Source organism: Schistocerca piceifrons, chromosome 4, assembly GCF_021461385.2.
Source record: "Schistocerca piceifrons isolate TAMUIC-IGC-003096 chromosome 4, iqSchPice1.1, whole genome shotgun sequence".
NCBI classification, from domain to species: Eukaryota; Metazoa; Arthropoda; class Insecta; order Orthoptera; family Acrididae; genus Schistocerca; species Schistocerca piceifrons.
This window is the reverse complement of record NC_060141.1, coordinates 616,856,122-616,873,349: the sequence shown is the minus strand read 5'-3', so window position 1 is coordinate 616,873,349 and position 17,228 is coordinate 616,856,122. Positions and strand designations below refer to the sequence as shown.

The following is a 17,228-nucleotide window of genomic DNA, read 5'->3' as shown; positions in this document are numbered from 1 at the left end:
CATCAGGGCCCAAAGTCAACAAAGGATAGTGGATTCTCTTTAGAAATGATGAACTGGAGATTGCCATGTGCTAGTGGTCCCTTTTATTGCTCATAATCTGTATGTAGTGGCTGCAATGTATCATTTCCTGTTCCAAGCTTCCAACAGCCAAAGACACAGTGTTGACCACAAGTTGGATTCCAGTATCCCCACTCCAAGATTTCCATCTTGGTAGCTGTCTTTGCCTGTTGATCTGTAAGGTTGATCCCCAGAATACCAATGTGACTACTGGATGCAGAGGAATTCAGTCAAACTCACAGTACTGCACAGTTCAGTAAGAAGATTGTGTATGATTATTTAAAACAAGTGATTCTGAGGATAGCACTACAGATTCTCACAAGGTCAGTGCAAATGTTTTTGGAGAAAGGGCGGGTTGGGGGGGGGGGGGGGGGGGGGAAGACTTGAATAATGGCCATTAATTCTATTGTAAAAAACACTATGTACTTATGGTAGAGAGTGAAGTTTGCGATCTCTGAAATGCATGAAGGCATACCTGATGTGATCATTGATCTTTGAGCCAACATTGAAGAACTGTAGTAAACTGAAAATGCCAGACAGTTACGGATGGCGAGACAACAGGCGCTAAAGTCTCTGCAAGCTCATTAATCACCATAAGAAAAAGGGCCACAGTTACTATAAACTCCTGAGGAACTCTGTTCACTTGAGCATGAGGGGAACTGTAGATGTACCTAAGCAAACACAAAAAATTGAAGACTCGAGAGTAGGCCCCTAAAGCCCATTCATGGAGTGTCGTAAGGGCATGAAGTGTCATAGGCCTTTCTGAAATGATATAAGACAACAATGAGATGTTGGCAATTGGCAAAACCCATCCTTACAGCAGACTTCAGGCAAATTAAATGATCAGTTGTTCACTGGCCCTCCCAACATCTACACTGGGAGTCAGACAAAAGACACCTCAAGGGACCAATACAGCCACCAATTCACCATTTGTATGAAAAACTTATGCAGCATATAAGGCTGATGGACTATAGCTGTCCATCTCATATGGGTTTTTATCCACTTTCGAGACTAGGACAATTGTGCTTTCCCTCTATTGATTTGAGAACTCACTCCAGATGTGACTGAAGATTGCAGTCGGTAATCCACTGATAGGTGCTGTAGCATCTGATTGGTGGATTCTATCATGTCCAAGTACCATTCATTCCCTTCACTGAAAAGATCATTATATGCTTCCAGACACTGTGCAGTGAAGAACAGGCTCTTTATCCATCTTTTGTGAATACAAAAATGAAAGGATTATTGTCAGACACAGATGCATGAGCAAAGGGTGCTGCAAAGTGATCTGCAATAACAGTAGCATCAGTATGAACAATACCAGCAGCATTGGTTATTAGCTGATGGCCACTGATATGACTGGCTCATACCTGCGACAAAGAGGTGTGGATCCCCATGGTAGTGACAGATCTTTCCCATCATTCCTTCTTCTGGTGGTTTATGTAACGGCATAGCCACACACATAACATTTTAAAATTAATAAGGGTTTCCACCGAAGGGTTACACCTATGTCATTCAAGTGCCCACTGTTGTTATTGCTGTTATGTATCCAGCAGTAAATAATCATCAACATTCCCGGAGGAGTAAGACTGGGTGGTATAGCAGTGTTGAAAGCATGCCACTTAGCTTTCTTGTGGGTCCCCTGTAAGGGTACTTGGCTGGTTAACAGTGTTAGAAGAACATGACATTCAAGAAATCATCACTCTCAAAGAGATCATCATGCATCCTCCTTTGGATCGAGGGAAGGAGGATAGAGCTACAGATTGAGAGCTCAGTTGCTAAACATATTATATGTGCCACACTAAAATGACTAAAAGTATTGCTGTCCTTTAAACTGATGTCAAGCTCTGTGGTAACTTGTTCCATGGGGGTTGCATCCAACTATGGGCTGTGGGCACTGCAATTACCTGGGAGGAGGAAAAGTGGAGATTGCTAATAGATCAGGCTAACAAGCTCTTGACAGGTAAGCTCTCTGTATGTGGAGGGAGACAGTTATTACAGAGGGTAAAATCCAAAATTATATGTATGGAGAAACAGCCACAGCCTCTTATGGTGTACTGAGTGGTACGTGATTATTAAAACCATCTACAAATACCAACATATAGACACCACACCAAATGCTCATTCAATACCAGCTCTATTTTTGAAAGACATGTTGATTACTTAGGGTAGGTGCCTATGTTTCAGCAAATCAATTTTCTTGAGGGTGGTACATATTGCTGTATAAAATAACAGTAGCTGTCTTGAGATCCACTAGGTGGTGAAAATAACTGTTACAGTTGAACTACATGATGGCTCCAAGTGTACACAGTAGATGTTGGAAGTAGTTGGGCCACATTTCAGCTTCTGCTTTCATGACCTATTAAGTAGGAAAGAAATAAAGGGTAATAATTTCAACACCAGCAGTGAAGGAGCAAGGAGGGTGGGGGGGGAGGGGGGGGGGGGAGGGGGAGGGGGGGGGGTCTGCTGTATTCACCTTAAACTATGGTTTTTTCCTTGTATTCTTTTTTGATTTTATCTTTATTCTCCTTACAATGCTTTGTCTCTGACTGGGGAGGTATTTGGATATATATCTGGAAGGACAACTGAATTGTTCTGCAGCCCATTGCAGATGCCTCTGTCATCTAGTCGCTGATGCCTGACAACAAGGCTGGTTAGCAGGGTCAGAGGAAGATAACCTTCCACTGCTGACAGAGTAGGACTCTTTCCTGGCAGGTGGTAGGGAACTGGGTCCCTGATGTGCATGTTGTGGGAGCAGAGGTGTAGGGTGCCATGCTCATCTCACGAAGAATTCTATTGAGACAACCATCTGGCCCCAACACTATGTGAGATCTAGATGTCTTTACCCATGCTCTACACGGGGTTTAATCATTGTTTTTGTGAAGTATGCATACAGTTGTCTGAACCGGGTATGTTTTCTTTGCTTCAAAATATGAAAGATGGTCAAAAGTTTTGTACTCCTGTATTGATCTTTCTTTCTTCGAAATACAGTAATTCAAACTCCAAGAGGAATGTTACTCTTCACAGTTTATATATATTGGCAGTTCATACATACAGTTTCTTATGCAACAGCCTTCTGTCTCCAAACTTGAAGTCATTTGTGCAGCAAGAAAACATATGACTAAAACACATTCATTAGAAACACCACATGTGCTTAAAACATATGACTTTATATCACAGTAAAAAACCACACTTTTATCTTTTTGGTAATGTGTCTCCTCTGAAAGCTAAAATAAAAGCACCAATGTCAACTGCTATCTTTTTGTCCCTGTTCTACACAAGGGACAAAATGGACACCCTGTTCATCCAAGTTTGCACTTCATCTGGCTGCAATGGAAAATTGCACTTTGGAGCATGTTGAGGCTCTCATAAGGAGGTGAGTAGACATCACCGTTTTAATCAGAATGGACCCACTTCACATCTTGTTAGTTTTGGTTAATTTCCTGAATTCTTTCTCAATATTACAACAAAAAACTCTGTTTTTGTGGTAAAAAAGAAATCATCATCTGTTCAGCTACAAACTAAGTGCAGCACTGTAATTTCTCATTGTTTCTTTTGTGTTTGCTTTCCTCCCATAGCATGGACATGGAAGGAAAAGTCATGGGGTCATAACTTCCTGCATTGAAATGGTGTATTCTCCTGAGTGAGACTGCTGAGGGTCTTGTGAGCAGCAGTGTAAGGAAATTTGAATCTTTTCATTAAAGATCATCTGCCACGGACGGTACTACCTCTCCGAACGAGGACTCTCCCAGAGACTGGGTACTGTGTTAGGATTTTGGCACGTAATACAATTTAATCAAACAAGAGGTGCTTACGATAGGATTGCACAGTGGATGAATGTGCACCCCATTGGACAAGCCTCCCATACTACTGTAAAATTTTGAAAGAATGGAAGTCAAACCCATATGCAGGAATCATATGTGAATAACAGAAATAAGTATGAAAGAAAGTCTGGAGAAAACATTGTAAATCATCATAATCAGTGTCCTACAGAGAACCCATTTGTTGACAAGGAAGCAATCCTACAGATCAACTCAGAAAAAATGAATAGCCAAGTAGTAGGATTGCACCAAAGGAATTAAGTATTCTTCTTTGTAGACTTATTGAAATTTCCCATTATCCTACCAATGAACCAAAGCTTGTCACCTACTTTATCTATGAGTGACCCCATGTGATCATTCCATTGATACCACTACAAAGTGTTACATCCAGGTATTTCTATAAGTTGACTGGCTTCAACTGTGTCATGTTGATATCATGGTATTAGGATATTACAGTTTTGCATTATACGAAATGCACAACTTTACATTTCTAAACATTTAACCCTCAAGCAGGTGTAAAGTGCACCAATTCCAAACAACATTGTTTTGTACCCAACATCGTTTTGTACCGTCCCATTGTTGTTTTACAATTGCAAACTCATACCTATTGCTCCATTACTGCTTTAACTAAACAGTAATAAATTATGTTATCATAAGTCCAAATGAGCATCAGTAATATAAAATACACAGCGAGATAGATTGGAAATAATTTACATTTCCTGCAAGAAAACAACCCAGCACAATCCCACAATGAGGCAGTTATCTATGAGGATAGTAATCAAATAAGCAGTTGGCAGGGATCTGATGCAATTACACTGCTTAATGCTTTGAATGGGTAATTACTGTGGGGGCAACACTTGTAAGGGGCATCACCGGGATATAATGAAAGATTTATTTTATTGTTTAACTAAACAATGATTTAGCTCATATAAGGTAAGCTCATTTTATCACTGCTTAATTAAACTAAGATTAAACTGTAATTATGATCATACAGTACATATTTAACTTGGTAACATCAAGACAGCTACCCTTTACACGTGTAAAAAATGCACCACATGCCCACTCATGTCATAAAAAGCAGCGTGTCTGCCTCTAGGATTAAAATAAGTCGCCAATCTTTGCATCACTTTGAAATCTTATCTAGCTCTGAGTATATTTGTACATCTTTCAATGGAAAATCCAGGATGGAATGTAACATCTTTTTTTCAGATAGCACTTCATAAGAATATCTGCATCATCTTGCAAGAGACTGAGGTATGACCTGAACAACAAGCATCCCAACACGCATCCCTGGGGCACACAGGATACTACTTCTACATCTGTCAATGACCCACCATCTAAGACATCCTGCGCCCCCCCCCCCCCCCCCCCCCCCCGCTCCCCAGTAAGAAACCAAGAAACCCATTATCCGTCAAAAATGTCATGTGATACACCATATAACTATAATTTTGTTCATATGCATTGGTGTGGTATCAAGTTAAATGTTTACCAGAAGTCAAGAAATATTGGCTCAACCTGATTGCCTTGATCCATTGCTTTCAGGATATCATGTGAGAAAAGAATAAGTTTAGTTTCATGTGACTGAAGTTTTCACTCATTCTGTTCATGATATGCCGTAATGTTTGAGCTCAAAATATGTACCAAGATTCTAAAATAGATGGCTGTCCCTAATTTGGATGGTTGTTTTGTGGATCACTCCTGATGCTGTGCTATCCCCCTCCCCCCGGGGAGATCTACATTGATCTACAATATACAATGGAAGATAAAATAAGATGCACACCAGAGGAATTATCTGAATGGGACAGAAATTGGTAGATTGATGCACGTGTACAGACAAATAAATGATTACAATTTCAGAAAAATTGAATGATTTATTCAGATGAAAGGGCTTCACAAATTGAGCAAGTCAACAGCTCACTGGTCCACCTCTGGTACTTATGCAAGCAGTTATTCGGCTTGGCATTGATTCATAGAGTTGTTGGATGTCCTCCTCTTGAGAGATATGTGTGTCAAATTTTCTCCAATTGGCATGCCAGATCGTCAAAATCCCGAGATGCTGGAGGGCCCTGCCCATAATGCTTTAAACATTCTCAATTAGGGAGAGATCCTGGGATCTTGCTGGCCAAAGTAGGATTTAGCAAGCACGAAGACATCATTAAAAACCCTCGTCATGTGCAGTTTGGCATTATCTTGCTGAAATGTAAGTTGAGGATGGCTTGCCACGAAGGGCAACAAAACAGGGCAAAGAATATTGTTGATGTACTGCTGTGCTATAAAGGTGCTGTGGATGACAACCAAAGGGGTACCTCCCCTCAAAATAAGACACATCATAAGTCTGAGTCTCATTGACATTGTAGAATTGTCTACAGTAATGAACCCCATTTCGAATGCAGTCCCAATGACCACTGAATGTGTGTCTGGAGACGCACTGGACAGTGGTGTGATACCAGGCTGACTATTGCCTGTCATATGGTCAGACAGCCAGGAGTGATGGTCTGGGATGCCATTTCTTCTCATAGCAGACCCTTTTTGGTACAATCCAAGGCACCCTTACAGCACAGTGGCGCACTGACAATATTCTAGGTCCCATAATGCTCACTCACACATGGTGAGAATTCCTACTGGTGTCTTCTTGCTTGCCTAACCTTACATTGGAGAGCAAGGTTGCAGAATCTATCACTAATTGAGAACGTTTCAAGCATTATGGGCAGGATCCTCCAGTCATCTTGGGATTTTTGATGATCTAACATGCCGATTGAAGAGAATTTGGCACAGTATGCCAAAGGAGGACATTCAACAACTCTACCAACCAATGCCAAGCCAAATAACTGCTGGCGTAAGGGCTAGGGATGGACCATTGCATTATTGATGTGTTCAGTTTGTGTAGCTCTTTCTTTTGAAAAAATCATCCAATTTTCTGAAACTGTAATCATTGTTTGTTTGCACATGTACATCACATCTTCCTATTTCCACCCATTTCAGGTAATTCCTTCATGGTGTGTCACTTTGTTTTTGGTCTTAATGTATATTATGGTTAAGAGAGGGACTAACTAAGCTGCAAATCTGTATAGAAACTGAGAGGGATCCATCGGACCCTTTTAGCTGTTGTTGAATTCCACTGACACTGATATGTATAGCACTCAGCATTGCAGTAGTGTAAGAATTAAACACGGGCAGTACTCAAGGTCTTCCTTTGTAAAGGAACATATGAAAACAAAGTTAAGTAATTCTGCTTTTGCTTTGATACCCTAAAATTCGATTCCTGTCATTCAGTCATCTATGAGAGTATGGACACTAACCTTTTTTGACCAGAATTTATTTTGGTTTTGTGAAAGGTCTTTCAGTGAGATTCTGTCACACTAGTTACTTAAGGCTTCCCACACTGTCTTTTTTTAACATCTCTCTATCTATGGCACTATGCTTTATCATACACTTATTGTGCAGTATTGCTGTTTCTTTAAAATTTCTTTACAGAGACTGCATATCACGGAGGGTCCCATCATACTGTTTTAATGGGTACATATCTAACTGTTGGTCAACTATTTTCCTAAAGTAGAGCCACAGCTCCTCCACATGCAGGTGCCCACAGATAGATGCTGTATGTTCCATATTGAGATATGACACATCTACATCTTTAATTTACTGAACATGTATATCTATCAACTTGTTTTGCTTGCACTTCATATTTCATAATCACAGTTGTAATGGATACCAGTTTCTGTATTGGAATCCTCCAAGAAGTCTGGTCTGTTTTTTTCCATAACATCTCATATATTTCCATCATGAGAGGGCTTCTGAACCATCTGTTCTAGGTAATTTTCAAAGAAATTGTTTAGTATTGTTTCACCCAATGTCATGTCACTTTCACAACCTAAATCAATAATTATACTGATTGATTGTTGGATGATTAGTTTCCTCCAATGAGGAAAATGTGAATGGGAGACATATGTACTAGCAAGCTGAGGTTTTCTCTAAAGTTTTCAATTACATCTGGCTGCGCATGTGTATATGATGGTTAATAGAAGGACCGAATTGTAAGTTTTTCCTCACCCTTGATACTGATACTGATTCTTGCACAATCACTAATGCATGCAGCTTGTATTTCACAAAAATCATCCTCTTGCAGGCTATGTGCCCCACTCACCTCAATGTCATTTTAATCAAATCTTCCACTCCAGTACATTTCCTGATCAGTTTGTTTGCTTTCTGATCTCCCCAGCAATTCCTAAAGCATGGTTCCCATGAAGACAATACAGTATGCAATACAACATGTTAAAATAAAGATCACGCGATGCAATGCTTATACATGCGACACTAGTGGTCCCAATGGTGTGATACAACAAGCAACAAGACAGCATGAATGCATCGGTGGCAGCATGCATTACAATTTCTTACAAGGTGTGAACAAGTGCCAGTAGTGACATTGATTCCTTTGCAACACGTGAATTAAGCAACTTCATTAACTTAGGCAATTATGTCATCAGCAATAGTGATATTTATGTCAATAAAAATGGAACATTAAACAACAACACATTCAGTAAGTGCTCCACGTGAAAGCGTCATCAGCAGCAGACTAGTTTGTTTTATCATGTTTCAGAAGAATTTACAAATAAAACTACTGAAAATAACAATCAAGATGGAGCCATGTAATTGACGAAACTGCACATGCAAAGGAAGGCTCATATTCTGCCTTAAGTAAAACCTCAGATTAATTAATCATTGCATCAGTGTTTATTATTGCTCACAGATTTCTTACTCTTCCATTTAAGTTTGTTGCAGATTCAAATCCTCTCTCAGTAAATTTGTCCTCAAGGTGGTGACATCCAGAGCAGAGTATGCTTTAGTTATATCACTAGCAAAATCCAATTTCACATTCATTATTCCTGGAACAATTGCCTTTTGTTCAACAATAAGTGAACAAAAACAGTTACTGAATGTTTCATGACTGAAGCTATTACTGCAGACAATAAAAATTGCTGCATACAGAACACAGCTACCTCTTTAGTTGGATATGCAGTTATCTATCTCTAATAATAAAATGAAACCAATTCTTAAAGCAATGTTAAATGTGGCTGTAACCAACTTCACAAAACACATACTAAAGAGTAAAATGAGCCACAATTCCACATAGTGCGCACCTGTAACAAGTATGGCAGTCAAAACTTGTTGCGGCCAAACATCAAAATGTATCACTTACTTGGGACTGGAAAGAGACATTGCTCTCCTTCCAGTGTTGAATGTTAGCTACATTCCATATGCAGAAAGTATGCCCTAAAATGCCCCAAACATAAAGAGGTGAGCAACTACATTCTTCGCTGCAAACTTTTCAAAATATGCCTGACGGTCTACTTTTTTTTTAAGTAGCACAATAACTATGAGCAATAGCGAAAAGAAAACCAGTTCATTAACAAGCTGTGATGGGAGACTATAGGATGTGATAAACTAAATTTTTTTCACCAAATAGTTTCCTTAGAATCAAATGAGAAAGACTGCACAGTGGAGAACAGATGTAAGTCTAAAAAAACTGCGGTTTTTATTTTTTTATGCAAAAAGTAAAAGCTTTTCTAAGAAACTAAGTAGAATGATAGGTGTAACTTTGTTTCATTTACATAAAGCAATTTTTTTCCAGGTACATGCAGTGGCTCGAAATTTAGTTCTCCCCACTCCTCCCAGTGTATCATATAACAAAGCTGCATGGAGCAGCCAGCATACCATGTTGTTCTGGCAGTATGATGGAGGTACATGATGCTGGTGTGTCACTGCCATCTCAGTGTTAACCAGTTAAGTCAATTCAACTATGTTTCTATGTGATACACCAATGTAGGTTGCTTCTGTGTAATGCCACAAGTCGCATCGTGTATTGTATCATATCGCCTCAGTGGAAACTGTGCCTAACAGTCATCTCCCCATGCTTACCAAGCTCCTGGGTTTTTGAGTAGTTTCCACATCAAAATTCAATGTTTTATTGCTTTGCTTCAGAACTGGTAACGCACTGATTGTAAAATCCTTTTCAGGCACATAAAAAATCTTAGTTTTGCAAATCTTATTTAGTTTATCAAAATCATACCGTGTTCATACCTCCATTTATTTATTTATTTTCTTTCTATTCAGCCATCACCTTTTTGACATCGACATCCATCAATCATTTCTTGACTTCCGTGTTAATTTGCACTATTTTCATTCCAATACATTAGTCCTTTCATATACTGGTACCTGATTTTCAGTCCTACAGCACTTTTCAACATGCTCTATTAAGTTCTTCCATTTGTTGTTAAATTATATCTGATCTGAGAGAAATAGAAACTTGCTAATGCTTCAGGTATGCTACATTCACAAATATTTTCTTCTTTTTCACACGATGGATAATCTAGGATGGAATGACAACTTTTACGTGTGCCTGTCTGTTACTCTGTCTGGTGAGTATCATTCTTCATTTTTCACATTTTCAAATCAGAAAATAGATCTCAGTGGATATATCAAAACAAACTGTGTTTTGCAAATGATTTTTCGTTGTTTACTTGCAGTGCAGACGAACTTCAACAACATATAGAAGTACTTCACAGAGCAAGTTTGAACGCAGAACCTAAAAATCTATTGTAACAATATTAAAATAATGTTTAGTCAACACATTGAAAAGAAAACCGTATACATTTAAATTGAAGTTATAGAACCAACTAATGAGTTTTTATATTCAGAGCAGCTGAACACATTGACTGGACAGGAAGCAAAATAAACAGAAGAGTAAACATAGACTGTGAGGAAGTAATATTTGTTTTATGGATAAATGTTTTCAGTGACCAGTCATTTATTGTTATGTATACTGCACTTTGTTTTCGCATTTGTACATGATGATGATAGATGGGACAATTATAAGTGCAATATTATTTTCAAAATGCAAAGGTTTTCTTGCTTTAGTACATATAATGTCAAAGATATTTTCCTGAAAGAAGTCAAAGATACTATTTCTCCATACCAAATTTATGCATATAAAAATAAGAATGAGTGAACAGATATAAATTTGGTTATTATGAATTTACAGTTTTTAAGGTGGTAAGCTGGTGCAGACATATGTGACATGACATGCCAGGTTAAAGTAGAGGATTGTTGCAGGTTTTCATTTAAAGAGACAAGTAGTAAAGTCACTTTACAGACATGACACAGATGGCAGTGTTCGGGTGTGAGCCATTTTTATTGATGGGCAGTATGGTCTGTGGGGGTTGTTACAATGTGCTCACTGCAGTAATGCCTGACCAGTATGTGATCATCACTGTTGGTCATTTATTCTAGAATGTGACTGGTCAGTGAGGCCGAATGCCCAGAATCAATTCCTGGCTGGCTTGGGGGTTTTCCCCACTCAGGGACTGGGTGTTGTGTTGTCTTCATCATCATATCATCCCCATCGATGTGCAAGTCGCCGAAGTGGCGTCAACTCAAAAGACTTGCACCAGGCAACTGGTCTACCCAACAGAAGGCCCTAGCCACATGACATTTCATTTCATTCTAGGAAAACTATATTTTGACATTTAGTATGCCAGCAGTGGGAGGCCTATTCATGTACACATTGTTATCACAAGCATTTGTGGTTTCTGGACGATACCAACTAGCACAATGACATGCTGTCCTGAGTCCAACCCACACCATCAATGGGAACATGTCCACAACCATTGCAGTGCTACATGACATACCGTGTGAACGAATTTTTACAGTTCATTAGTGATGTGTACATAAGAAGGTGGTTGTAGCTTGCTGTGATCACACAGCCAGGTCCACTACCACCATCCACATGTCAATACATATGATACACTTCTATCCACTGGTTCCACACACGCACCACTGTCATCATTTTTTACCCATTTGGACCCATCAACATTATGATACTGCACTGTTTGAAGTAAATGAGACACATTAACACTTGCTTGCACAGTTCCACTTTTGTGACTCACCACCAATCAAGTACAAACACACTTTCTCTGCAGTCCTTGTTGCTTACTGACGGCACACAGTCCTGCAAACCTCAGTTTTAATTTATTTATGTTTCCACTAGCACTAACATTAATGTACAAACGTAACCGTATGAAATTATGAATACATTATCGCTGAATTAAAAAAAGGATCCGTATGTTATTGGCTTGATCTAATGTTAACCTCAGATAAAAGAAATCAGTAGAGATATAATTTGATACATGAATAAAATAAATTATAATTAATTCATAAAGACTAAGTTCTAAACACAACAATTATCTTTATTCCCATCAAAATTACAGCAGAAATTACATACTGGTGGACAAGTCTTCACAATTTTTCTCACAATACTGCTTCACATAGAAAACCTTAAAAATGATTTCATTTAATGATCAACCATAGCTATAGACCCATAAAATGTGTTATTCTGCACTTCATTGGGCCATCCAGCATTACTTTTACCTCATTGTACCAGTACCTCTCTCTTGTTTTACAAAGGCAATGGTTTGTGTTTGTCTGGGTCCATCAAAAAGAATGACTTTTGTCACTTTGTAGCAGTGTTCTTTAAATTATTTTAAATTATTAGCAGTCATTCCTACACACTTTTCTGGGCAGCATCTGATCCCACCTGTCTGCTTTGACCTGAGACATAAAGGCGTTGTGTGATGTCACTGTGGCATGGTGTTTTCGAGTCAGGTCATGTTTGTAGATGACAGGTGGTTGTATTTAGTGGTGTGCTCTTGTGGTGGATGTTCATGTTTGTAGTTGTTTGTGTTATGTTTGGTATTCCGTCAACTGACTGATGTGTAATCATTCTGTGAAGTAGTTGTTGGAAGAGAGTGTCGTGTCACCAGTGAGTTGTAGGAAGCGTGTGTTGTGCCGCCTGTTTAGGGGGTTTATGAATTCGTGTTTGTATTAGGTATGATTAGTGTTGTGTGTTTTTTATGGAGCAAAATGTAATAGTGTTTTTCTTACTTTTTGTTAGTAATGGATATGTCAGAAAAATTTAATAGTTATTCTCTCCTGGTTGCACTGGGGCTTGATTGCTGACTCCATGATGTGTCATGTGTGATGAGATTATGAAGTTGACTCAGAGTCCCAGCTTCTCATACCAGGGACTTGTATTTGTAGCAGTGTTGCCATTACAATGTTTGGCACACGAGGCATGTCATTCAGGTGATCTAGGTTGGACATCAGGAGATAGTTTTATTTACACATTATCTTTGTCATGGATCATCTTTATATTTTTGTGTTCATAAAATAGGAATAAATGTGCAATGGAAAGATTTTCTTTTTGTAAGGAAGTTGTGCAAAATATATGAAGTATAGGGGAAGTTTGGGTGGGGGGGGGGGGGGGGGAGGGGTGAGGGGAGGAGGTTCTGCAGTGGTAATTGAGACTGACAAGTCCAATTTGGGAAAGGGAAGCATTGGAAGGGTGGTTATCATGCTGGTTTACGGGCTTGGGGTGTTATTTTGGGGGTTGGGTTTTTAGGTTGTGTTTTGAGTATTGCAGAATCAAACTAAGAGGGTACTTATGGAGTTGATAGAAGAACATATTGAGGAGAGGAGTGTTGTCATGTTTGATGCCTTTTTTCATCTTATAGGAGATTGAGGATATAGAGGTTCCATCCTTTAATAGTGATTCATAGTAAAGAGTTTAAGAATTATGACACCCGGGCTTATACAAATTACAAATACAAAAGACATGTTCGGTGTGGGGGGGGGGGGGGGGGAGGGAGGGTGCAGGGGGGGGGGGGTGCATCAGTTCTGTTGTAGGAAGGGGAAAGAGGTGCTCTTCCAATTTGCAATCTCCTTTAGATAAATATTGCTGATGAAAGTGTGTCCCAGAAAAGCAATGTGTTTTTTGAGGTCAGTGGGGAGATTGTATAGGCCAAGGGTTGTGAGTTGAATGCGTTGGGTTTGGGGAGCGGGGACAATGAGGTGTTCACGTCTCTCTTCTGGTGTGGATTAAGTCTAGATTTGCAGCCTTCTCACCTATCTTCCATAATGGAACTAAATAAAATTGATTACCTCTGTCTTTTAATTCTTTTCTTTCGGACCAGCTACTCTGTTCTGAAGCACCATGTTACATCAAACTACTTCTCCTAGCAGTTTATGCTGCACCCTAACACTAAAAGGAAAAGGTTTTTTATCTTCTTCAACTTAACTAAATGACAAAAGCCTGTCGTCAATTAACTCTCTCTTCTCCTTACGTAGGTATACGTTATTCCACAAGACAAGAGCTCATCTCCAGCTATATAGTTCATTAATAATAACAAAATAACACAATTTCCACTATTTTATAACATCTTGCAGATAATTAGTGGTAGCATTCAATGACCATAACATATCTTTGGGCTGCGCCTACCAAGAGTAGGCAACCCCGACCCCTGTGCTGCTCAGCCATTATGCTGCACCCATGAAACCCTTGACAACTGCACATTTCCCACACAATGGGCTGTTCTTGCCTTAATTCAAAATGCAATGACGACTTAACTTCATGATCACCTTTCCTTATCTAGAAGGACGTAAGTGTGACCTATAATTTCCCCTGGAATGATATGAAACACTTTTTTTCTGTTTTGTAATATGTGGTTGTTTTAATGTTTTTCATATTTTTTCTGTTTCTTTATTAGTGTTGTGTTTAGGAGTGGTACTGGGTGAGTTGGTGCAGGTTAAAGGGGGGGGAAAGATTGGGAGCCTGGGGTTTTTTGGAGGATTTTGTTTCATTTGTGTGTATGTGCGTGCTCTTTTGGAGTTGGTTTGTTTCGGCTAATAGTTTTTTTGTTTGCATTTAATTGGTCAAGTGAATCTGGGGTTTTCAGCATTTTGAGCTGTTTTGAGTGCGTCTTGGTTTTTTTGCATCGAGGTCGGTTTGAACTATATAGGTCATGCGAAATGTACGATTCCTGAGGTCTGGTGTTCGTAACGTAATGTTGTATGGTGAGAATCTTTTGTTTTGATTTTCTACATGACGTACATTTTGGGATGGTGCTGTTTTTTGTATTGTTGTATATTTATCTTGTCTCTCCCTCCCCCTCAAAACCCCCTACTTCCTGCTGTCATCCCATTCATTTCATTTTATTTCTGGAGTGTTCGCATTTGTATGTTGTGACATTATGGTTACCATAATGCATAAGCTGTAAGTAGGGGTTTCCGCCATCTTGTTGACATCGTGGGTCAATACAGACTGGTGGCATCGGACTCTTCCGTAAGTTATGCCAGCACCTCTCATTATCATTATTATTATCCTTACAATGTTAAGTGCATTTACTTATACCTAAAGTTTCACAGAACAGCTCACCATATAATACCAAACTATGTCAATTTTAAGTGCGTTTAATAGCTAGACATAGTTTCAGAAACACAAAACAAGTAAACTTAAAATTTCTTTTCGCTTCTGGAAAAGAAAAATATCACTAGATCAGAATTGAGTTCTAAAAGGATGTGGTAGTGTATATAATACAAGGCTCCTCAAGTGGTGTTTGTGTTTGGTCACACTGTTAATAAGAAAGTTGTCACACATGAATAAATTCTTATAAAAGCTCATCTTCACATGACTCTCCATACTTTTAAGATAAAACTTAGGAAGGCATATTTCGTGCCACAAATTTGCAAGTACTTAATTCTATCTGCACTACTGTTTAATTTTTGGAACCATGTTCAAATTGCAGGATAATGGCCGAGGACCTTAAAAGCAAACCATAATGGTGTTCATGACAGAAGTGTAAGATGTTTTTAGTGTCACTGATTTACACCTTTTATAGCAAATGAAAAGTGAAAGCAAATGTGCAAGCCAAGAAATACATTACATATCCAGCACTTACAGGAAAGGGAATTGTGTCTGATAGACAATGTCTCAAGAAACAAAGAATAAACCAATTACAGAAGTAGATTTCTGTCTGACAGTTGAAGAAAAATATTTTTTCATTGAGACTAGATAGAACTAAATAAAATGTTGGGTATGAGTCCCATCCCTCCCCCCAACCTCCTCTAGGCTGAAGCACCTGAAATATTTAAACATGCGGCAACACTGAAAAAGGAAATGAAGGAAAATGTGCAGTGTGTTGAATATATAAGACGGGAATTGCAGTTCATGTTTGGCTTTTTGAAGCAGAAGTTAAGTTTGTTTGTGTGAATGTTCTCCTTTTTCATTAGTTAAATATTCCCCTGAGTTTGTACCATTGCTGAATGTATTTTCTTGCTTTCCACCATAATACATCCATAACCTTACAGTAAGAGGAACAAATACCAAAATTGCTTTGCCAGAAATTTCTGTCCGCTGTAATCTTTCAACTTGTACCCTGATACCTACTATCCCGCTCATTCTTTTTCTTTTCATTTTAAATTAATTCTTCGGTGAGAAATGGTGGTGCTTCTGGGTTGAAATTACAAGCCTATGTTCACAATACGTTTTGTGGACAACTGTTTGTACGGTACCATAAACGACTTCGATTGCAGTTTGTTTAAAGAATAAAAGTATACAAGATCTCCCATTTGTTCGATGTGTGGCATTGCACAAGTAAAGATAGTTTACTGCGAAACTACTACTCATATAAGTGTTTGTCTGGCTACAACGTAATTTTGTTTGAACAGTTCAAGATCGAGCACTAAATATTACCTTATTGATGCAGCATGCAACTAATTCCTAAAACATCTACGAAAGTAGCAACAGAAGGAAAATAAGCAACCTCTACGCTCTTCAAATAATTAGGATGTATGTGCCCGGTATAAGAGGAACTTTACATTTTATACTTGTTTAGCTGCTTCTCGTTGTTGTACGGGGATAAGAACTTTTGTTTGCCTAGCTGTTAACGAATTTTTCTAGAAAAGACTATTTATCGCTAGAAATATGCATGTTTGTCAATACTATTCAGTTCTCAGATACGAGAACTGAAATATTTGGTAGAAACGAACAGAATCTGATTCTACTGCGAGACACCACTGCTTTTCATATAACTTCGCGCAAGCGTAGCACACTCGGCAGAATGACATGACTCATGTCACATGAGTAAATAGGAGCTCCCATCATCCAGGACTGTCTAGCGCCAGCAAAACGAATAAACGACTAGCCGCGTTGACGTTTCGGACCTGAAACCAGTATCACGTGACTATGTGCTAGACTAAACCACAGTATAACCACAATCTATGTTAGACTGTGGTTGTACTGTAGCTGGCCAGACCGCAATAACAGATGAACAGCGGACGAGGAATTCGAATATGGTTGTATATTCGCGCGAACAGAGTTGACACTCGACGCAGTGGCTGACAAAAGCTACGGTAAATTGGAAAAAACGCGTTGAGTGCCAACTTTGTTTGTGCCTATAGTACTTTTCCTCATTTCGATCCTTCAGTCATCTATAAGTACTAAACAAATTGTCGAATGTACTA

The 17,228-nt window shown here is 38.9% G+C and overlaps 1 protein-coding gene across 2 annotated transcripts in view; it reads right to left on the bottom strand.

The window, feature by feature from the left end:
* The window catches only part of LOC124795233 (sialic acid synthase), a 63,623-nt gene extending 46,630 nt beyond the window's left edge, over nt 1-16,993 (bottom strand). Inside the window, exon 1 of one of the 2 annotated variants that reach the window (XM_047259158.1) lies at nt 16,459-16,993. The gene's annotated coding sequence lies outside the window, so the exon portion shown is untranslated. The remainder of the gene's footprint in view (nt 1-16,458) is intronic. The other variant, XM_047259157.1, reaches the window with a different exon arrangement.
* Between the last annotated feature and the right edge of the window lie 235 nt (nt 16,994-17,228).